Genomic DNA, 26,130 nt, shown 5'->3' on the forward strand with positions numbered 1-26,130 from the left:
CATCCTTGATTCATTTAACTTCTAATACTTATTAATCACCCTTATACACTCTTGTATCACTTAAGACCAATAGGATTAACTTATTATCATCTCAAAGGTAATTCATTCTTGGATTTATGTTAACTAATATATGGCATGAACTAACGCGTGTGGATATGGGTTGTAACACCCTTCCCCCCTTAGGAACATTCGTCCTCGAATGTAAGGGTTCATGGGGAGTTTAAATTAATGTGGATTCCGGCCAAGTTTCTCCCATAAATAGAGTACAAACTTGCAAGCGGTTAACTTAACGTATGGCCTTACAAGATATGCAAAGCATTATGGACATGTACATTATCTTCATATCGCCATTTTGTATTAAGGAAGAGTATTCTCAAGTTATTGCTTACCTCATAGAGCCATTTCACCTTACAATGTATCATGTGTTCCACCAGCATCCTTGTTATCTTCATTCTGGAATAGGTACGGGTATTTAGACTTCATCTCCTCTTCTGCTTCCCATGTTATTTCTTCCATATTCTTGTTCCTCCACAATACTTTGATTGAAGCTAAATCTTTTGTTCTCAGCTTGTGGACTTGTCGATCTAATATAGCCATTGACACTTCTTCGTATGATAGGTCCTCTATAACCTGTACATCTTTGATAGGGACGACTCGAGAAGGGTATCCAATACATTTCCTTAACATAGATACATGGAATACCGGGTGGACAAATTCTAATTCGGATGGCAATTCTAACACATAAGTAACCTGTCCAATCTGTCGAAGAATTTTATACGGCCCGATATACCTTGGACTCATCTTACCTTTCTTCCCAAAATGCATAATACCCTTCATTGGTGAGATCCTCAAGAAAACCCAATCACCAACCTCAAACTCCAGATCACGACGTCGGACATCGGAATAAGATTTTTTCCTGCTTTGTGCCATCCTCAATCGCTCCTGTATCACTTTCACCTTCTCAATAGCTTGGTGAATCAAATATGGCCCATATAATTCTGTTTCACCGACTTCGAACCATCCAACTGGTGATCTACATCTTCTCCCGTATAGTGCCTCGTATGGGGCCATTTTAATACTGGAATGGTAGCTATTATTGTAGGAGAATTCTATGAGTGGAAGATGGTCATCCCAATTTCCCTTAAAATCTAGAACACATGCTCGTAGCATATCTTCCAGTGTATGAATGGTACGTTCAGCCTGTCCGTCAGTCTGCGGATCAAATGCAGTGCTGAGATTCACTTGTGTGCCTAAACCCTTCTGAAAAGACCTCCAAAAGTTAGCTATAAATTGAGCTCCTCGGTCTGATATAATAGATACCGGCACACCATAAAGCCTAACAATCTCCTTGATATACAACTTCGCATAATCTTCAACCGTGTAAGTTGTCTTAACTGGCAGAAAATGGGCACATTTTGTAAGTCGATCAATTATCACCCAGATGGACTCAAACTTATGATAAGAGCGAGGTAATCCAATAATGAAGTCCATATTAATCACCTCCCATTTCTAGGTCGGAATCTCTATATTCTGAAGCAATCTACCGGGTTTCTGATGTTCTATCTTTACTTGTTGACAATTAGGACACTGGGCTACAAATTCTGCAATAGACTTCTTCATGTTATCCCACCAATACTGCTCGTTGACATTATGATACATCTTTGTCGAGCCGGGATGGATGGAATATCGGGATTGATAAATCTCATTCATAATCTTCTCTCCCAACCCTGCCATATTAGGCACACATAATCGGCCCTGGTATCTCAGTGCCCCATCTCTTCCGATCTCAAAAGCCATTCTTTTACACCGCTGAATGCTCTCTCTTAATCGTACTAAGATAGGATCTTCATATTGCCGTGCTTTTACCTCGGCTACCAAAGATGATTCTGATGTATTCTGTACAGTAACACCTCTGTCATCAGAGTCTAACAATCTGATTCTCATATTGGCTAGATGATGAAGCTCTTTAGTCAACCCCCATCTACCTGCCTCAATATGTACTAAGCTTCCCATTGATTTATGGCTGAGAGAGTCTGCCACAACATTGGCTTTATCGGGATGATACAATATCTCGACGTCGTAGTCTTTCAGTAATTCAAGCCACCTACGCTGCCTCAAATTCAACTCTTTCTGCTTGAAGATGTATTGTAAACTCTTGTGATCTGTGTAGATGTCAACATGGACGTCGTATAAGTAGTGTCGCCATATCTTCAAAGCATATATTACTGCAGCCAATTCCAAATCATGGGTTGGATAATTCTTTTCATTCTTCTTCAATTGTCTTGATGCATAAGCAATCACCTTCCCAGGCTGCATCAATACGCACCCCAAACCTATACCTGAGGCATCACAATATGCCACATAACCTTCTGTTCCTTCAAGGAGAATAAGCACTGGTGCGGATGTCAATCGATTCTTTAGCTCCTGAAAACTACGTTCACAGGTGTCAGACCACTGGAACTTGGTAGCTTTCTGTGTTAACTTAGTCAATGGTGATGATATAGAGGAAAACCCTTCTACAAACTGCCTATAATATCCTGCCAGCCCTAGGAAGCTGTGGACTTCTGATGGTGTTGTAGGTCTCGGCCAATTCTTTACTGCATCGATCTTCTGAGTGTCGACACTAATACCCTCGTCAGATATCACATGGCCAAGGAACGCTACTGAGTTCAGCCAAAATTCACATTTGGAGAGCTTAGCATATAACTTACGATCCTGAAGCATCTGTAATACTATCCGCAAGTGGCCCGCATGTTCCGCCTCCGAACGAGAATATACTAGAATGTCATCAATGAATACAATCACGAACACATCAAGATGGGGCCTAAATATAATATTCATGAGATCCATAAAAGTTGTTGGGGCATTTGTTAGCTCGAACAACATCACCAAGAACTCAAACTGCCCGTATCTTGTTCGGAAGGTTGTCTTTGGAATATCCTTCTCCTTAACCCTCACCTGATGATACCCTGAACGTAAATAAATCTTGGAGAAATACTTGGCACCCTGTAGTTGGTCAAACAGGTCATCAATTCTTGGAAGTGGATACTTGTTCTTTATAGTAAACTTATTCAACTGTCGATACCCGATATACATTCGTAACGACCCGTCTTTCTCCCACATGAATAGGACTGGTGCACCCCAAGGTGAAGTGCTAGGTCTAATGAAGCCCTTATCCAGCAAGTCCTTCAACTACACCTTCAACTCTCGCAACTCTGCCGGGGTCATTCTGTATGGAGGGATAGAGATAGGTTGAGTGTCAGGCAACACATTAATGCTAAACTCAATCTCCCTTTCAGGAGGAAGGCCTGGTAGTTCATCTGGAAAAACATCTGGGAATTCGTTGACCATGGGTATTGATTGTAAAGTAGGCGGTTTCGCCTCCACATCCCTAATGCGAACGAAATGATAAATGTAACCTTTTGAGATCATTTTCCTTGCCTTAAGATAGGAAATATACCTTTTGGTGTAGCAATATTCCCTTTCCATTCAATGATGGGTTCACCAGGAAATTGAAACTTAACCATCTTTGTACGACAGTCAACATTTGCATAGCATGAGGCCAACCAGTCCATTCCCATTATCACATCAAAATCAACCATTTCTAACTCAAATAAATTTGCCTAGGTTTGACGACTACAAATCATCACAATGCAACCTCTATATACCCTTCTAGCAATCATAGAATCTCCTATCGGAGTAGATACTGCAAGGGGTTTACTTATCAATTCAGGTTCAATGCCAAACGTATTAGCCACAAAGGGTGTAACATATGATAATGTAGATCCCAGATCAATCAGTGCATATACATCATAAGAAAACACAGATAATATACATGTAACAACATCTGGAGACGACTCGAGATTCTGTCGACCTACTAGAGCATAGGTTCGATTTTGACCACCACTCAAACTCGGCACTGCACCTCTACCTCTACCACGACCTGTCGACTGCTGAAAACCCCGTGATAGAGGTCGAACTGATGAGGAAAAAGCAGACACAGATCCTGTCGGCTGAGCCATACCATCACCTCTCCTGTTAGGATAATCCCGCATCATATGGCCAGGTTGTCCGCAAGAATAACATACATCAGAACCTCGATGGCACAGTCCAAAGTGGGCCTTGTCGTACTGATCACAACGTGGTGTTGTGGGTCTCATCTGACTAGTATCCCTGTGATCTTGCGAGCCTAATGCTTGCGAACTCTTACCTAAACCAGAATGGGTAAATCGATCATATCGAGGCCTCTGAAACTGTGGAGGAGCACTAGCTACAGGTGGCGCCGAACTCCTCAAAGACTGGGGCGTGATGCTGCCTCTAAAGTCATTAGAATACCTTGCAAATCTTTTCCTCTTATGTTGGCCCCTATCATGCTCCCTATCTTCCCTCTGGTGCTGCTTACGATCCTCTAGGGTCTGGGCATAAGCTTGAATACGGGAAATATCCATGCCCTCCACCAAGGAGGCTGTCGTGCACTCATTTATCAAATGTGGTCCCAATCCGTTCACGAACAAATGCACCCTATCACTCATCTCGGCCACCATATGGGGAGCATACCTTGCTAAAGAATCGAACTGCATATTGTACTCTCGCATACTAATATTACCTTGTCTAAGGTTCAAGAACTTATCAGCTCTAGCTCGTCGTATCTCAACTGGCAAGTAGTGATGAAGAAAGGCCTCTGAAAATTCCTTCCACACAACTGGAGGAGTGTTCGGACCCGTGGATCTCTCCCAACTATCATACCAGAGAACTGCTAAATCCCGTAGCCGATAAGAAGCTAACTCTACTGCCTTTGTATCACTAACATGCATAGCCCGCAGTGTACGATGAACCTGGTCAATAAAGGTCTGCGGGTCCTCCTTGGGGTCTGATCCGGTAAACACTGGAGGGTCTAAATTAATAAAATCACAAACTCTCGTACTAACTGGTTTATCAACATCACCTGTATTCTGCTTCTGAGCCTGAACAACTACCAAGCTAGTCAATAACTGCAAAGCACTCCGCATATCCTGGTCTGTAGTGCTAGACGGAGGAACTGGAGGTGTTGGATGCCTCCTAATAATCTTTGGAGGAGACGGGGTAGATGAGGTATGAGACATCATCTCACTCTGAGCCTCACTTTAGCCTGCTCTGGCTTGGGGCACCTGACTGGTACCCTCACCTGCAGCTGTATCAGGTCGTCTACTAATTGTTTGTTTCCTAGTCGAAGACATCGCTGAAAGAAAACAAGGTGAATATTAGAGACAAACACTTACGACTCAACTCTACGCACGATTTAGATTCAGGAAGAAGGTAACAACCCTAGATGTCACGTAGCCTACTGATTATAAATGTGGCGCGCTACACATCCATAATCAAGACTCTACTAGACATGGCTCATAGACAATCCCTAGGACAGACTTGCTCTGATACCAAGTTTGTCACGACCCAAACTGGAGGGCCATGACTAGCACCCGACCATACTTGCCGAGCACCAACGTACATTTTATCTAACCTTTTTTTATTATCTTTTAGGGTTGACGAGATCAATATAAATGGTAGACATGGATCATGGACAACCAACAATAAAATATGATGGCATGAACATTTATAGCAGGGGATGACTAAACAATCAAGAAACTACATATAAGGTACGAGCTATCACGCTACCATGAAAGACTATACAACAAAAACCAGCCGACAAGGCATACCAAACTATACATGAGTCGATACTTGTCTATGAGCCTCTAAATGAACATAAGTGCTGCAACATAGCCGAAACAGGACCCCGACATACCCATAATGTCTATAAAAAAATACATACCAAGACCACGGCATGTCCGGAGAAGAGATCTCGCCAATCACTACTGAACTGGGCAACCTACTGTGGTAGGGGAGCTACACCTGCCTATCTATTAGGGCCTGCAGCACGACATGCAGCGTCCACAAACAAAAGAACGTCAGTACGAATAAAGTACTGAGTATGTAAGGCAGGGAATCATAAATACGAACAGTAATGTAAGCAGGGATAGAGAATATACAACCTGGAATATCTGAGTACATCTGAGGGCTACTGACATGAAATGCATGATACATATGTATGTATACATAAACTTTTAAAACATACGCCTCTGTGGGCATCATCATCATCATATCGTAACCAGCCATAATAGGCTCGGTAAAAATGTACCCGGCCATCATAAGGCTCGGTAGAATCGTACCCGGCCACGTGAAGTTCGGTAAAACCCAACTGATCAGTGGTTGCACAATATGTGCCGTACCCGGCCGACTATAGCGCGGCTCGGTAGAGTAAAATATATACATATACATAATGCATACTCGACTCATGGAATCACATTCTAAACTTTTCGGAGTGACGTAAGGTCGGTATCCTCTGTACACGTTATTAGGACCAACTCTTCATTACGAACCTTTTAATAATCAGGAAGTACCAACAACATTGATAACATAAGAATAAGAGAAGCAACATTAACATCAATCGTTCCATAAGAGGGAAAGCAATGTAAGTACTGCTAGCTTCTAAGAGTAGAGTATCTTTGGAAGCTCGTTCATTACATTATGTACAATCGGAGTCGTGCAAAAGAATAAAAGGGATAGCCTCACATACCTTGTATATACTGCCCCAATCACAAGCTATGCAATTTTCACAACTCCTTAGTCTACAATAAGAGAAACGATACTATCGTTATTATTTAAGCGTCATAACTATTACGTATCGACCACAACCTATTTTACGTTGAAACGGACAGCACCTCCCCTATATATATGACTTCACACCATTCAAAACAATTACCAAACAGCCCAAACAATATCAATAATAAACATATTGAGCCTCCTAAAACAGTCCACGCACAACCTAATTACATCATACATACGACGGCCACCGTAGTCGTGTCAAACGACCCGAAAATGTTACGGATAACCATCAGCCCACAACCCTACATATATATGGTATTTCTCCACACTCTTCCACCTCCAAAACTCCACAAAATAGTAGTAAAACACTCAGCCCAATAGCAACACAAAACAGTCCGCTACAAGTGAATAACTCGAACTCACGGCTTCCGATCACCGTCCCGTGAGTTCTTACATGTATAGAACGAATTACCATGAATTTTTACAGCAGAGAAAAATGTATAAAATATGGAAGTAACTTACCTTACTTGTTGTATAACTCAGCCTTTCCCTTGGTTCTTCAAACTCTAGGTTTTACCTTCAAATAGAACTTGAAAGAGAGGGAAAATCGATTAGGGTTTGTGTGGGATTTTTGGGGAGGAGTTGCAGGGGTTATATTTGGTTTTGAGGGTATGAAATATGGATGAAATAACTGAGTTTATAACCCCTTAAAAGTGATCTCTTGGCCGACTTAGGTCTTTTAATTTTGTCCTATCATTTTGGCAAGTAGGTGATGTACCTACTTGTCATTTACCAATCTGCGCAGGCTTGCGAAAATATGAATATCTCTATACTCCAAGATTGTATTGACAAACAGTTTAATGAGTTAGAAACTAGACTCATAGATATTTAATTTTGTGGGTAGATCACCCCGTAATTCCTTGTAAATTGGGAGAAAAGCTTAGAAACATTTAATCTAATGTTTAAGTAAAATTATGAACCTAAGTTGCGATAACGTTTGTCGACTTTTGTTTCATAACTCGTTTGACTTCAAGACTTATGATATGGATATTATATGATTCAAATACCTTAATACATGACCTCTTGAGTGTATTAAGAACCTATAGGTTTACCTGAAAATACGAGTTACAACATCCTTGATTCGTTTAACTTCTAATACTTGTTAATCACCTTTATACACCCTTGTATCACTTAAGACCAATAGGATTAACTTCTTATCATCTCAAAGGTAATTCCTTCTTGGATTTATGTTAACTAATATATGGCATGAACTAACGCGTGTGGATATGGGTTGTAACAATTTACCTATCGAGACCCCGTTGTTACGAAGTAATTTCCTTGCAACAAAGTTGACATTCGAGGTCAATGTCCCCCAATATTTGAGGTTGATTTTATAGAAACCTTGAATACCGTTGAATAACTACAAGTGTCTAACTTCAGAATATCTAAACAAAATTAAATACAGAAAAGCTAATACTATGAGAAAGAATGGAAAGGTACTCCTTGGTCTGTGAACGCGGTAGATGTACCTCAAAGTCTCAGGAGAATCGCCTCGCCTCAAGGGTAGTAGGACTGAGTCGAAGTACCTGGATCTGCACATGAAAAACATGTTCGGAAAGGGAATGAGTACACCACAGTGGTACTTAGTAAGTGTCAAGCCTAACCTTTATCGAGTAGTGACGAGGAAGGTCAGGGCCCAACTGATTATAGCTAAAAACGAGGTAAAACAGTATAGAATACGACAATATAATTAAATGCTAACTGTATGAAGTAACACATGATAATAAGAATAAAAACAACTATAACAGAGCTATAATAATCACAGAAGGAATCTAGCTCAACACAGAGATAACAACCGTGGATCTCCCAGGATACCGTCCCGTAGTCCCCAAATGTAAATATCCAGTGGGTCTCCCCGGTGTCGCCCCGTAGTCCAACTCATAGTGCGTGGGGATCTACCAAAATCCCGATCCGTAGTCCCAAATGTAAATACCTAGTACTGGGGGAATCTATCGGGTGCAGTCCCGTAGTTCCAATATAAATGTGCGGGGGGATCTACCGGAATACAAATCCGTAGTTCCAAAGTAAACAGGCAGGGGTATCTCCCAGGATACCATCCTAGTCCAAAGGTAAACACACAACAGCAACACGAAGAATACTCAATTCAATTCAAATTTCATACCAAGGTAAAACATGTATTTCTAAGCTAGCATGATGCACATAATCCAAATAAGGCAGGTTGAACAAGTAGAGCAATTAAGTCAATTAGACATGCTTCCCTAAGCTAACAGTAGGCTTAAATTGCAAGTAGTATAAACAGGAAAGGAAACACAATTACAGTTACTCAATGAAAACAGGATTTTCAACAATTAGTACAAGTACTCACTCGTCACCTCACATACAAGGAATTTCAAATATCAACAATACCAAATCCTAAGGGGAGTTCCCCAACACAAGGTTAGGCAAGCCACTTACCTCGAACCGGCTAAAAAATTAACTCGAAACCATGCTCTTGCCACAGTACTCGACTCCAAATGGTCCAAATCTATTCAAATCAATTGCATAATGTAAATATAACTTCAAGTAAGTGATTCCACTAGTTAATTCTAGGCTAATACGCGAAATTAGGAAAAATGATCAAAATGCCCCCCGAGCTCACGTCTCGGAATAGGGTAAAAGTTACGAACTATGAACCCTCATTCACTCGCGAGCCTAACCATACCAAAACTATCCAAATCTGACATCAAATCCCCAATCAAAACTCGAAAATTAGGTCTAAGAACCTTTCCTTTTTTCCCCAATTTCTCACCCCAAATCCGAAATTAGATGATGAATTCATGTTTAGATTAATGGTTTATAAGCAAAAAGGAGATTGAGAATCATTACCCGCAAACTCCCTCCATAAATCTCTCCAAAATTCGTCTCCTACAAAGCTCCCAATAAAATTTTATGATATGAACTCAAAACCCTGGATTTTGAATTTTATGTGCTGCCTAGATGCGACCTTAATCGTAATCGCGGAAACTCCCACGCGATCGCGAAGAGCAACTTCACTGGCTCCCAAATTCACCCTACGTGAACACGATAATACCTACGCGATCGCGATGTTGCACTGCTCAGCTCTACATGATCGCGGTTGACCCCTCACGAGATCGCGAAGAGTAACTACCACTCCACAGCTGCCACACTTCTTCCTCTTCACGAATGCGGCGTAGCCCATGCGTTCGCGATTCAACATTCCCCAATGCTACACGTTCACACTCATCTTCCCGCGATCGCGTAGAACAAAAATCCCTCTGCCTCCTCTAAGACTTCGCGATCGCGAGCCTCCTCACGCGATCGCAATGAAAAAAAGTCTGCAACAAATACCAGCAAAAATCTGATCCTTCTTCAAAACCAAAAATGGTCCGTTGAGCATCCGAAACACTCCCGAGGCCCCTGAGACCTCAACCAAACATGCCAACAAATCCTAAACTATCATTCAAACTTGGTCCAACCTTCGAAATGCTCAAAACAACATCAAAACACCAATTTACATCGGATCCAAGCCTAAGAACTCCAAAAACATTCAAATTACTCTTTCGATCAAAAAGTCTATGAAACCCCGTTCGAATGACCTGAAATTTTGCAAGCACATCACATTCAACTCTATGGAGCTACTCCAACTTCCTGAATTCCATTCTGAACCCGATATCAAAATCTCACTATCGAACCGGAAACTTCAAAAATTCAACTTCCGGCATTTCAAGTCTAAATAAGCTATGGACCTCCAAAACACACTCTGAACACGCCCCTAAGCCCGAAATCACCCAACGGAGCTAACGGAACCAATGGAATTCCATTCTGAGACTGTCTTCACACTGCTCTGACTACGATCCAAATTCTAAAGCTTAAGCTCTCTTTTAGGGACTAAGTGTCCCAAAACACTCTAAACTCAAAACCAAACATCTTGGCAAATCAAAATAGCAGAAATAAACATGAGGAAAGCAGTTAATAAAGGATCGGAGTTTTAATTCTAAAAATGATCGGTCAGGGTCTTTACATCCTCCTACACTTAAACATTCGTTCATCCTCGAACGAGCATAGAAACATACCTGAAGTAGTGAAAAGATGAGGGTAATGGCTACACATATCCTGCTCGGTCTCCCAGGTCGCCTCCTCAACCGGCTGACCCCGTCACTGAACCTTTACTAATGTTATGTTCTTTTACCTCAGCTTTCAAACTTGCCTGTCCAATATTGCCACTGGCTCCTCAACATAAGATAGATCCTTGTCCAACTGGACTGAACTGAAATCCAACACGTGCGACAGATCACCATGATACTTCCGGAGCATCGAAACATGAAATATCGGATGTACTCTTGCCAAGATGGGAGGTAAGTCAAGCTCATAAGCAACCGCCCCAACATGCTGCAATATCTCAAAAAGGGTAATAAACCTCGGACTCAACTTCCGTTTCTTCCCAAATCTCATAACGCCCTTCATAGGCAAAACCTGAAACAGAACCCGCTCTCCAACCATATAGGAAACATCACAAACCTTCCGGTCCGCGTAACTCTTCTGTCTGGACTGGGCTGTACGGAGTCTATCCTGAATCACCTTAACCTTCTCCAAAGCATCCTAAACCAAGTCTGTGCCCAATAATCTTGCCTCACTCGGCTCAAACCAACCCACCGAGGATATACACCGCCTACCATATAAAGCCTCATACGGTGCTATCTGAATGCTGGACTGATAGCTGTTGTTATAGGCAAACTCCGCCAATGGCAAGAACTGATCCCAAGACCCTCCAAACTCAATCACACACGCATAGGGCATATCCTTAAGAATATGAATAGTGTGCTCGGATTGTCCGTCCGTCTAAGGGTGAAATGTTGTTCTCAAATCCACCCGAGTACCCAACTCATGTTGTACGACCGTCCAAAATCGTGATGTGAACTGAGTACCTCTATCTAAAATGATGGAAACTGGAATACCATGCAGACGAATAATCTACCGAATATAAATCTCCGTCAATCGCTCCGAAGAATAGTTAGTACACACAGGAATAAAGTGTGCGGACTTGGTCAGCCGATCCATAATCAGCCAAATGGCATCGAACTTTCTCAAAGTCCGTGGGAGCCCAACTACGAAGTCCATGGTGATCCGCTCCCACTTCTACTTTGGAATCTCTATCTGCTAAACCAACCCACCCAGTTTCTGGTGCTCATACTTCACCGGTTGACAATTGAGGCACCGAGCTACAAACCCAACTATATCTTTCTTCATCCGCCTCCACCAATAGTGCTGCCTCAAATCCTAGTACATCTCCACGGCACCTGGATGAATGGAATACCGTGAACTATGGGCCTCCTCTAGAATCAAATCATGAAGCCCATCAACATTGGATACACATACCCGATCCTACATCCTCAATACCCCGTTATCACCAGTAGTCACATCTCTATAATAGCCATGTAGAACCTTGTCCTTGAGGACAAGCAAATAAGGGTCATTAAACTGACGCTCCTTGATTCGATCAAACAAGGAAGACCGAGAAACCACGCAAGCTAGAACCTGACTGGGCTCTGAAAGATCCAATCTCACAAATTGGCTGGCTAAGGCCTGAACATCCATTACCATGGGCCTCTCTGCTGCTGGTAAATAAGCCAAACTCCCCAAACTCTCCGCCTGACGACTTAAAGCATTGGTCACCATATTGGCCTTGCCCGAGTGATACAAAATAGTGATATCATAGTCCTTCAGCAGCTCTAACCACCTCTTTTGATGCAAATTAAGGTCCTTCTGCTTGAATAGATACTGCAAACTCTGGTGATCAGTATAAATCTCACAAGGCATACTATACAAATAATGGCGCCAGATCTTCAATGCATGAACAATAGCAGCTAACTCGAGATCATAGACAAGATAATTCTTCTCATGTACCTTCAACTGTCTAGACGCATAGGCAATCACCTACCGTCCTGCATCAATACCTCTCCAGGGCCAATCCTCGAGGCATCACAATAGACAGTATAATACCCCTAACATGTAGGGGATATCAAAAATGGGGCTGTAGTCAAAGCTATATTGAGCTTCTGGAAGCTCGCCTCACACTCTTCCATCCACTGGAATGGAGCACCCTTCTAGGTCAGCCTGGTCATAGGTGCTGCAATAGATGAAAACCTCTCAACAAATTGACGGTAATAACCCGCCAAGCCAAGAAAACTGCGGATCTCTGTTGCTGAGGATGGTCTGGACCAACTCTGTAATACTTCCACTTTATTTGGATCCACCTGAATACCCTCACTCGATATTAAGTGGCCTAAGAATGCCACGAAATCCAACCAAAACTCACATTTCGAGAACTTTGCATATAACTTCTTTTCCCTCAAAGTCTGAAGCACTATCCTCAGGTGCTGCTCATGATCTTCCTGACTCCGGGAGTATACCAGAATATCATCAATAAAGACAATGCTGAACGAGTCAAGATATGGCTGGAACATACTATGCATTAAATGCATAAAGGCTGCTACGGCATTGGTTAGCCCAAATAACATAACAAGGAACTCGTAATGACCATACCGAGTCTTGAAAGCTGTCTTCGGGATATCTGGCTCCCGAATCTTCAACTGATGGTAACCTGAATGCAAGTCAATCTTAGAAAACACTCATGAACCCTGTAGCTGGTCAAATAAATCATCAATACGGGGCAAAGGATAACGGTTATTCATTGTAACTTTGTTCAACTGGCGATAATCAATGAACATACTCATAGAACCATCCTTTTTCTTCACAAACAAGATAGGAGCACCCCAAGGTGATACACTGGGCTGAATAAAACCCTTATCAAGCAATTCATGTAACTGATCCTTCAACTCAGGATGAGCTATACGATACGGAGGAATATAAATGGGTTGAGTGCCCAGCAACAGATCAATGCCAAAATCAATATCTCTATCGGGTGGCATGCCCGGAAGGTCAGCTGGAAACACATCAGAAAAATCCCATACTGCTGGGACTGAATCAACTGTAGGGGTATCAATACTGGCATCTCTCACATAAGCTAGATACACGTCACACCTCTTCTCAACCATACCCTGAGCTTTAAGGAATAAAATAACTCTAATAGAAGTATGATCTAAGGTGCCACTCTACTCTAGTCGCGGTGCACCTGGCATAGCCACCGTCAAGGTTTTGGCGTGACAATCAAGAATAGCATAATGGGGCGACAACCAGTCCATGCCCAAGATAACATCAAAATCTACCATGCTGAGCAATAATAAATCATCTCTCGTCGAGAAACACACACGACCGATAAATGCGGTCCACAACAAGAGAATCTCCCACAGGAGTAGAAACATAAACAGGGGAACTCAAAGAATCCCGAGATACACCCAAATGCGGGGCAAAATAAGTAAACAAATAAAAATAGGTGGAGCATGGATCGAATAAAACTGATGCATCTCTATGACAAACCAGGACAATACCTATGATGATAGAATCAGAGGTGACAACCTCGGTACGGGAAGGAAGGGCATAATATCTGGCTTGGCCTCCCCCTCTATGGCGACCTCTACCTCCCCGACCTCCGCCTATAGCTGGCTGAGTAGGTGGGGTAGCAACTGGAGCTGTAACCATAGCTTGAGAACTCTACGGGGCACGTTGTGGCTAAGAAGTCTGTGGAGGTGCACCCCTCCTAAGTATGGGGCAATCCCTCACCATATTGCGGGTGTCACCACACTCAAAATAAGCTCTAGGAGGACGTAGCGGATGTGACTTGCTCGGGCCAGGTCTGCAGAACTGACCACTGAAAGCACCCCGCGAAGGAGGCGCACTAGATACTAGAGGTGCATAATAAGTCTCCTAAGGCTAGGAGGATCCGGAATACCACTAGATGCTGGAATAGCTAATGAACGAGGTGACTCATATAACCCCTACCATGACGAACTATAGCTGGGGCACGGGCACCAGAATAATGGCTCGACTCTCAAATCTCTTGGAATCCCTCTCCTCTCTATCCCTAGCATGCATACCTTTCACTCTCCTAGCAATGCTCACCACCTACTGATAAGAAATATCCATCTCCAACTCACGAGCTATGCTAGACCTAATGCTGGGAATGAGCCCCTCAATAAACCGGCGAACTCTCTCACGAACTGTAGCAACCAAGGTTGGTCCATGCCTAGCCAAGCTAGTGAAACGGACAACATACTCCGAGATAGTCATAGAACCCTGGCGCAAATGCTCAAACTCTGTACACCATGCGTCCCTGAGGCTCTGAGGAACATACTCTCTCAGGAACATATCTGAAAACTGAGTCCAAGTCATGGAAGTTGCCTCATCCGGACTGTCTAACTCATAAGTACGCCACCACTCATAGGTAGCTCCTTGAAGCTGGAAAGTAGTGAAGGAAACCCCACTCGATCCGGATATTCCCATGGTACGGAGGAAATGGTAGCAGTCATCTAGAAATCCCAGAGCATCATTTGATGCTAGACCACTGATTACATGAGTCTTGTATTTCTTGAACCTCTCAAGCCTTAGTTGTTCATCCTCGGAAGTTGTTTTCTCTGTCCTCGGGCTGACCTGGGACTGCAGGCTATACAGGAAAAATCTTTGGGACCTGATCAACATGCACTCACTGCTTTAGAGTGCGGGCGACGGGAGTTTGTGCTCCTCCCCCGGCCTGAGATGTAGCTGCAGCAAGGGGAACCAACCCTGCCTGAGCAAGAGTGGTGTACATGCTCATGAACTATGCAAGAGTCTCTTGGAGAGCTCGAGTAGTAGTAGAAGTAGGCGTATCAGGTGCTTGGACTCCGGCTAGAACTGTTGGTGGCACCTCGGTGGAAGCTCGCGTGGGTGCTCTAGCTGCACCACGTGCGTGCCCTCGGCCTCTACCCCGGCCCCGACTTTTAACGGCTCCAGTAAGGGGCACAGGTGCCTGATCATCTCTGGTAGCACGTGTCCTCACCATCAAATGACAAGGAAATCAAATGAAGTGGAACTTTCCTAACAGTTATATAGCCTCTCGTAGATAAGTACAGACGTCTCTGTACCGATCCGCGAGATTCTAATAAACTGGCCTGTGATTCATGACTCCTATGAACCTAAAGCTCTGATACCAACTTGTCATGACCCAAGTTCATCGTTCGTGAACTGTCGTGATGGCACCTAGTCTTTATGACTAGGTAAGCCTAACAATTACGAAAAACAAATGCGAAAAAACTAATAAAAACTGAAGATAAGCAAATATAGAAATGTTTAAGATGTCGCCCGGCATATACTAATACAAGATCTCAAAAACTGAACAACTTCCCAAAACCCGGAATCTCAGGAAATCACAAACTGTTGAATAACTACAAGTGTCTAACTCCAGAATGTCTAAACAAAAGTAAATACATAAGGTCTAATACTATGAGAGAGAATGGAAAGTGACTCCTCGGTCTACGGACGCGGGAGATATACCTCGAAGTCTCTGGAGAATCACCTCGCCTCAAGGGTAGTAGGACTCAGTCAAAGTACCTGGATATGGACATGAAAATCATGCGCAAAAAGGGCATGAGTACACCACAACAATACTTAGTAAGTGCCAAGCCTAACCTCGATCGAGTAATGACGAGGAAGATTAGGGCCCTACTGATTATAGCTGAAAAATGAGGTAAAACAATATAGAATAAGACAATATAATTAAATGCTATCAGTATGAACTAACACAGGATAATAAGAAGAACAACAACTATAACAGAGACAAAATAATCATAGAAGGAATACAGCTTAACACAGAGATAACAACTGCAGATCTCCCAGGATACTGTCCTGTAGTCCCCAAATGTAAATATCCAGTGGATCTCCTAGGTGGCATCCCGTAGTCCAACTCATAGTGCGCGGGGATCTACCAGAATCCCGATCTGTAGTCCTAAATGTAAATACCCAGTACTGGGGAATCTATCGGGTGTAGTCTCATAGTTCCAATATAAATGTGCAGGAGGATCTACCAGAATACAAATCCGTAGTCCCAAAGTAAACAGGCAGAGGGATCTCCCGGGATACCGTCCCATAGTCCAAAAGTAAACACACAGCAACAACGCAAAAAATACTCAATTCCATTCAAATTTCATGCCAAGGTAAAATAGGTATTTCTAACCTAGCATGTTGCACATAATCCAAATAAGGCAGGTTGAACAAGTAGAGCAATTAAGTTAATTAGACATGCTTCCCTACGCTAACAGTAGGCTTAAATTGCAAGTAGTATAAACAGGAAAGGAAACACATTATAGTTACTCAATAAAAATAGGATTTTCAACAATTAGCACAAGTACGCACTCGTCGCCTCACGTACAAGGCATTTCAAATATCAACAATACCAAATCCTAAGGGGAGTTCCCTCACACAAGGTTAGGCAAGCCACTTACCTCGAACCGGCTCAAAAATCAACCTGAAACCATGCTCTTGCCATGAGTACTCGACTCCAAATGGCCCAAATCTATTCAATAAATTGAATAATGTAAATACAACTTCAAGTAACTGATTCAACTAAATAATTCTAAGCTAATATGTGAAATTAGGAAAAAAATGACCAAAACACCCTCGGGCCCATATCTCAGAATTGGGTAAAAGTTACAGATTATGAACCCTCATTCACTCACAAGTCTAACCATACCAATATTATCCAAATCTGACTTCAAATCCCCAATCAAAACTCAAAAATTAGGTCTAAAAACTTTTCCAAATTTTTCCCCAATTACTCACCCCAAATCCAAAATTAGATGATGAATTCATGTTTAGATTAATAGGTTATAAGAAAAAGGCTTTGAGAATCATTACAGACAAACCACCTCCAAAAATCTCTCCAAAATTCGTCTCCTACCGAGCTCCCAATTCAATTTTGTGATATGAACTCAAAACCCTCGATTTTGAACTTTATGTTCTGCCCAGGCGCGACCTTAATCGCGATCGCGGAAACTCCCACGTGATCGTGAAGAGAAACTTCACTGGCTCCCTAATTCACCCTATGCGAACACGATAATCCTTACACGAATACGATGCTGCACTGCTCAGCTCTACGCGGTCGCGGTTGACCTCACACGATCGCGAAGAGTAACTTCCACTCCCCATCATCCTCCCTTTTTCCTTTTCGGGAACGCGGTGTAGCTCACGCACTATCGATTCAACTTTCCCCAATACTACGTGTTCTCACTCCTCTTCTCGCAATAGCGTAGAACAAAATCCCTCTGTCTCCCCTAAGCCTTCGCGATCGCAAGCCTCCTCACGTGATCGCGATGAGAAAAGTCTGCAACAAATACCAAAAAAAATCTGACCCTTCTCCAAGTCCAAAAATAGTTTGTTGAGCATCCGAAACACACCCGATGCCCCCTGGGACCTCAACTAAACATGCCAACCAATCCTAAAACATCATTCAAACTTGTTCCAACCTTCGAAATGCTCAAAGCAACATCAAAACACCAATTTAACATCGAATTCAAGCCTAAGAACTCCAAAAACTCTCAAATTACTCTTTCGATCAAAAAGTCTATCAAATCTCGTCCGAATGACCTGGAATTTTGCAAGCATGTCATATTCAACACTATGGAGCTACTCCCCCTTCTGGAATTCCATTCTGACCCCGATATAAAAATCTCACTATCGAACCGGAAACTTAAAAAATTTAACTTTCGGCATTTCAAGCCTAAATAAGCTACGGACCTCCAAAACACACTCCGAACATGCCCCTAAACCCAAAATCACCCAACAGAGCTAACAGAACCGACGAAATTCCATTCTGAGGTTGTCTTCACACTGCTCCGACTACAGTCCAAATTCTAAAGCTTAAGCTCTCTTTTAGGGACAAAGTGTCCCAAACACTCCGAAACTCAAAACCAAACATCGCGGCAAATCAAAATAGTAGAAACAAACACGGGAAAAGAAATTAATAAGGGATCGGGGCATTAATTCTTAAAATGACTGGCCGGGTCGTTACACCTTATTCGATTACTGATCTCGAGAGTTGTACCACAGTCCCCTAGTTAAGTTCATCATCTTCGACCGAAGACCCCAAGTACCCCAATGCAACAATACCTTTGAAATTACGAAGATTGAAACCTCCACAAATGCGAATAAAGCTTCACAAAAGCGAAGCTACCCCTTCTTAACCTTCAATCGCGAATGCAACAATAGACACGCAAATTCGAAGGCAGACCCCTCGCAAATGCGAACAAAAGCAAAGCAGCCCAACTCCCCCCAACATTGCAAATGGGAGATATAACTCGCAAATATGACGCTCGCATTTGCGAACAGACCATCGCAAATGCAAGGTCTACATCGCCTATAATCCAATTTCTTTTGAAATCCTCCCATAACCCATCTAAACTCACCAAGACCCTCGTGCTCCAGTCCAAACATCCACAGAAGTACGAATTTGCTCGTAAGCTCAAATCATCAAAATAACATCTAAAATCAAGAATCAAACACCATAACTCAAAGAATTTCATACTTCATTCTTCAAAATTCCAACTTTTCAAATTATACGATAAAACGGCCTCGGGTCACTTGGGACCCCAACGAAACATGCATACAAGTCCAAAATCATTATACGAACCTACCGGAATTGTTGAAACACTGATCTGAGATCATTTAGCAACAATCTTGACTGTGGCCAACTCTAAACATTTTCGAGTTCAGAAATCACATTTTCTTTAAAATTCACATTTAAGCTTTCCAGAAATTAACACGGACTACGCACGTAAGTCATAAATCATCAATATCGCTATAAAATGTCACAGATAATAAAATGTGGAGCTAGTAATACAAAACGACCTATCCGGTCGTTACATTCTCCACCTCTAATAGACACATTCGTTGTCGAACAAGCATAGAAATGTACCTGGACTAGTAAAATAGACTCTCCAACGCACTCCTCATGTCGGACTTGGACTCCCAATTAGCCTTCTTGGTCGAATAGACTCTCCAACGCACTTTTGAAGAAGGAATATCCTTAGATCTCAAGTTTTGAACCTACCGATCTACAATGGCTACCGGATCTTCTTCATAAGTCAAATCTTAATCAAGTTGCACCGTGCTGAAGTCTAAAACATGGGACATATACTCATGGTACTCCCAAAGTATAGAAACATAAAATACCAGATGTACCCCTATTAGGCTGGGAGGCAATGCAAGCCTATAAACAACTTTCCCAGCTCTCTTTATGATCTGAAATGGGCAAATAAATCACGGGCTCAACTTGCCCATCTTCCCAAATCTCATCATGCCCTTCATAGGCGAAACTTGTAGAAGAACCTTCTCACCCTCCATGTAAGCCACACGATGAACCTTCCTAGTAGCATAACTCTTTTTCTTAGACTGTGTTGTACGAAGCCACTCCTAAATTGATTTCACCTTTTCCAATGCATCACGAACTAAATCTATTCCCAAAAATCTAGCCTTACCAAGATCAAACAACCAAACTAGAGAACGACATCGCATCCCATATAAGTCCTCATACGGAGCCGTCTGGATGCTCGACTGGTAGCTATTTTTGTATAGAAACTCCGATAATAAGAGAAACAGATCCTACTGGCCTCCAAAATCAATAACGTATGCCCTCGACATATCGTCCAAAATATTAAAGGTCCACTTAGAATGTCATCCACTTAAGGGTCAAATATCGTACTCAACTCAACATGCGTGCCCAACTCAAGCTGAACAACTGTCCAAAAGTGTGAAATTAACTGCGTTCCACAGTCTAAAATAATATAAATGAGGACAATATGCAGGCATATAATCTCCATGATATAGATCTGAGCCAACCTCTCTGAAGTGTAGGAAGTCATCACAAGAATAAAATGTGCAGACTTGGTCAACCTGTCTAGCAAAAGTCCATAGTGACGCACTCCCACTTCCACTACGGTATCACTAACTTTTGATTCAAACCTCCTAGTTTCTGATGTTCATACTTCACCTGCTGACAAGTCAAATACTAAGAGACATGACCAATAGTGTCTTTCTTCATCTTCCAAACCGATAATGATGCTTCATGTCACGATACATCTTCGTGACACCTAGTTGAATATAATACCGTGAGATATAAGCTTCCTCAAAGATCAACTCTCTCAAACCATCAACAATCAAAACATAAATCTGACCATAAAGACACATAACACCATCATCCCCAATCAAAACTTTCTTAGTACCATGCCGCTGGACTGTGTATTTGCATACCAACAAGAAGGATCATTAATTGGCGAGCGTTGATGCGCTTCAACAAAGATGATTGCACTACAACACAATCAAGAACCCTACTAGGCTCAAAAATATTCAACCTCACGAACCTATTAGCCAAGTCCTGAACATCTGTAGCTAATGATATCTCCATTGTCAATGTAAATGCCAAGCTACCCATGCTCTACGCCTTTCTACTCAAGGCATCAACCACTTTATTTTCCTTACCTAGATGATACAATATGGTGATATCATAGTCCTTCAATAACTCCAGCCTTCTCTGCTGCCTCAACTTCAAATCCTTTTGTTTGAATAGATATTGTAGACTCTGATGATCGTTATAGACCTCACATGGAATGTCATATAAATAAAGCCTCCAAATCTTGAGCGCTTGCACAATGCTGCTAACTCCAAATTATGCATGGGATAGTTCTTGCCATGGATCTTCAACTGACGAGATGCGTAGGTAATAACTCTACAATATTTCATCAATATCACACAAAGTCAAAGACATAAGTACATTCCCGAACTTATGGACAACACCAACACTGGAGTTGTCGTTAAGACAATCTTGAGCTTTTGAAAGCTTTCCTCACAGTTATCAGACAATCTGAAAAGAGCGTCTTTCTTACTCAACTTGGTCAATAGGCTGAGTCCCTCCATGAAATAATAGCCTCCCAAACACAAGAAACTCTAAATCTCTGTAGCTGAAGTAGGTCTAGACCAATTATGAACTACCTCAATCTTCTTATGATCCAAATTGATACCACCTGATGACACAACATGACCCAAGAATGTAACTATGTCCAACCAAAACTCACACTTTGATGACTTTGCATAAAGCTGACAATCCTTCAAAGTCTGAAGTACAATCTCATGCTCCTCTCTACTACAAGAGTAAACCAGAATATCATCAATGAACACAATCACAAAGTAATCCAAATAAAGCTTCAATAGTCGATTCATCAAATTCATGAAGGCTACTAGAGCATTAGTCAACCTAAATGAATCACTAAGAACTCGTACTGACCATAGAGGTAACTAAAAGTTGTCTTAGGGATATTTGATTCCCTAATATTCACCTGATGTTAGCCTGATCTTAAGTCAATCTTGGAAAATATCTTGGCACCCTGAAGTTGGACAAACAAATCATAAATCTTAGGCAACGGATACTCATTCTTGATGGTAACCTTGTTCAACTACTGATAGTAAAAGAACATCCTCATCAATCCATCCTTCATCTTATCAAATAACACTGGCGCACCCCAAGGTAAAACACTAAGTCTAATGAATCCTTTGTCTAGCAAATCTTGCAACTGATCCTTCAATTTCTTCAACTCGGTTGGAGTCATATGGTACATCGGAGTAGAAATAGGATAAGTGCCTGGAACCAATTCAATGTAAAAGTTAATATCCCTATTGGGTGGCATGCCCGGTAAATCCACAGGAAATACCTCTGGAAACTCTCTCACAACCGGTATGAAATCCACAAGAGAACCCCCCACTAGAATCCTGAATGTAAGCCAAATATCCTAGATACCCCTTCTCGAACATACGCCAAGCCTTCAAAAATGAAACCACCCTACTAGTGGAATGATCGAGGGTCACTCTCTACTCTAATGTAGGCAACCCCAGCATGGCTAAAGTTACTATCTTGTATGGCAATCTATGATAGCATAATACGGGGACAACCAATCCATACCAAGAATGACCTAAAAATCCACTATATCCAACGACATAAGATTAACTATAGTATCAAAAACACTAATAGTAATAACACAAGACCGGTACACCTGATTAACTACCATAGAATCTCTAACTAGTGTAGACACAAAAATAGGAATATCAAGAGAATCACGAGGCATACTCAAGTGCGAGGCAAAATATGAAGACATGTTTCAATATGTAGAACCTAGATCAAACAACATGGAAGCATCTATATGATAGACTGAAATAATACCAGTAATATCTGCATCAAATACTCCGCCTCAAGTGTACCCGAAAATACATAACAATGAGATTGAACCCCACCAACATGTCCTACACCTCTAACACGATCTCTTATTGACTAGACTCCACCTCTAACTGATTGGCCTCTATTTTGGGCTACCTAACCCCTGCCTATAGCTGGCTGAGCATGTGGTAAAGCAACCAGTGTCGAAATTATTGCATGATTAGCATAATATGGCATACTACTATGCAATCTAAGATAATACCTCCATATATGACCCACATTTTTGCACTCAAATCAACTCATCAACTGGCATAGCTACTGAATTTGAGGTTGTCCTTAACGACCCGAATGACCACTGTAGTAGCTTTGAGATTGTGGTATACTAATAAGAGATCTAGGTGCAGTGAATGATGGATGTTCGGAACGAGGTCCATAACAACTATGGTTGCCTGATGTACCCTGTATGATCTGCAGTGCTAACTATACCAGCCTGATAGAACAGCCTATACCAAAGGAACCCCTGTCTCTTGATAAGGCACTACTGAATCCTCCAAAATGGCAGGGCCTCTTAGCAGAGATTGCCTCTCTCGCCTGGCCTCTATCCGCTCAAACCTCTCGATAATATCCAATACTTGAGTGAAAAAGTGTCCATTTAGGCCTCTCTAGCCATCTGAAGTCCGATACCATATGTAAGACTCGCTATGAACTTTCGCACCTTATCCCTCTCAGTAAGCAAGAGAAATCAACAAATCTAGTCTCATACTGAGTAACGATCATGCTATGCTACTAAAGGCACTTGAACTAGATATGCAACTAATCTCTCTAAGTGAGAGGAATAAACTTCTCCACGAACAACTGGAAAAAATGAGTCCATGTGAGAGGAGGTGATCCATCTGGCATGCGCAACTCACACCTTCCACCACATTTTCGTTGACCCATGCATCTAAAAGACGGGGAAATTCACTCCATTGAACTCAACTAGTCCTAGGTTGTACAAAATCTTATGGCAATGGTCGAAGAAATCCTGGGGATCCTCTAAAGTTGCACTACTAAAGTGTGGGGGAAATAACTTGGTGAACCTGTCCAACCTCTACAACTCATCAATTGACATCGTAGGCCTATCCCTAGGTTGTGAAGCAATAATATGTCAAACCACCCCAACTAATAGAACTCTCGGGGTTTGATAACCGTGGGCCATCTGCTCTAAGGGATGAGTAGTGGTATTCTGAACTCCTCCCCTAGCCTGAGAAGTGACTGGTTCCACGTGAAACACACTGGCCTGAGCCATACTCGTAAAGACAACTATGCGAACTAAGGCATTTTGAAGAATTAAGGTAGAAATGAACCCCTGTGGGGCCTGAGCTGGTCATAATGGCTACATCTGAACTGGAATCTCATCATACTATACTACCTGGCACTCGACTACGGGTTTTACTGTACGTGCTCTAGGCTGAGCTCTACCTCTACTTTTGACCTTGCCCCAAACTCTACCCCTGATAGTGGCTGTAATCTGGGGCTCCAGCTCCTGATCAGCTGCAGATGAAGCATGTGTCCTCACCATCTCCGAGAGAGCAAGAGAGAAAGTTTCAAACTTAATGATAGAATAAAGTTGCATCACAGAGAAAGAAAGTGAATCTTCATATAGCCTAATATCTTCTATAAGACAAGTATAGACGTCCATGTACCGATCCTCAAGACTCTATCAAGAATTCTCAAGACTCGTGAGACCTATGCAACCTAAGGCTCTAATACCAACTTGTCATGGCTCAAAATTCCAACCATGAGGTCGTGATCGCATCTAACATCGCTTGCTAGTCAAGCCAATATTAGCCACAATAATCAAAGCAGTTTAATAGTTAAAAGCATCATAATAAGGATAATGTGTGAAATCTCATAATTTCATAATAAGGCTACAATCAAATGTTGTTTAAATTTATTCCAAAGATTTGGTGTCACAAGTGCATAAGCCACAAGGAATACCAAATACAAGTCTGCATAGAAAAGTACAATATTGACTGGTACAACAAATAGTAAATAGATATAGGAAGAATGCCAAGCAGCACTATATCAATACTCCTAGAAAAGGCCTATGTTAATCACCTCTGAACACCGCTAGGACTAACACCAAGATCTGCACAAGAAGTGTATAAGTGTAGTATGAGTACAACTAACCCCATGTACTAAGTAAGAATTGAGCTTAACCTCGACAAGGTAGTGATGAGGCTACTACAAGATACTCACTTTAAAGTTGCACGAGTAATAAACAGAAAACAATGGAATTATAAAGAAATGAAAAATAACCTTAATGAATGGAATAAGAGAATAGATAGTAGAGGTCCCTAGAATATCATCACATCACAACCTCATAACAACACTGTTGTCACACCTCCTTTTTCCCGATAGGAGGATAGGGAGTTTTTCCAATTAAAGTGACAATAATCAAAATGGAATTATTTTTTCAAATCAGAGTCGCCACTTGGGATAATTATATGGTGTCCCAAGTCACCGGTTTATTTTAAATACCTAATCGAGGAAAATTGACTGTGTTTTAAAGTCTACGAAACCAGAAGACCGGGTAACGAATTCTGTTAACCCAGGAAAAGGTGTAGGCATTCCCGAATTTCGTGGTTTTAGCACGGTTGCTTTAATCATACCTGGCTTAATGAATTTGTTTAATTACGTGTTTTAGAACATATGTGCATTTTTCATTTTACCGCTTTTAATTAAGAAATTATCCTAAAGCAAGTCACGCGAACGTGTACTCATTTCGTTTGGCGCGTCAAGAATCATGTCACGCGTACTTATCCACAATTAATTATGCTTTATTAACATTAAGAAAGTTTGGTTGAAGTTGCGAGAACGCATACCTCGATTTATTTATAGGAATCGTTATTATGTCACACGAACGTATACATAATCCCGAGGATTCGATTAATTAGTGTGCCTAAAGCATTCTAACGATTGAAAGTAAAAGAATAAAAACCGTAGGATATTTCTGATGCTCAAGCTTCTTAAATTGAGATTGGCTCTTCCTAAAAAAAATGAGCACAACCAACAAAATCCAAGTATAACCATTTTGAAACTAGAGAAAGAAAGAGTATAAATAATTAAATAAACAAACATACATACAAACTGATTATTTCCCCTCACCCTATTTCACCACTCAAAAGATACAAGAGTACACAGAAAGATGACAAAATATCTCAAGCAAATATGCAAAAATTGTATCAAAGATACTTGCACCTTTCTGACAGTATAAAAATGCTAGATCTAATTACAACGGAGGATGCAGATCAAAAGATGAAAACGACAGAGAAGTTGGAATTTTACCTAAGATCAGT

The sequence above is a fragment of the Nicotiana tabacum genome, chromosome 16, assembly GCF_000715075.1.
Source record: "Nicotiana tabacum cultivar K326 chromosome 16, ASM71507v2, whole genome shotgun sequence".
Lineage (NCBI taxonomy): Eukaryota > Viridiplantae > Streptophyta > Magnoliopsida > Solanales > Solanaceae > Nicotiana > Nicotiana tabacum.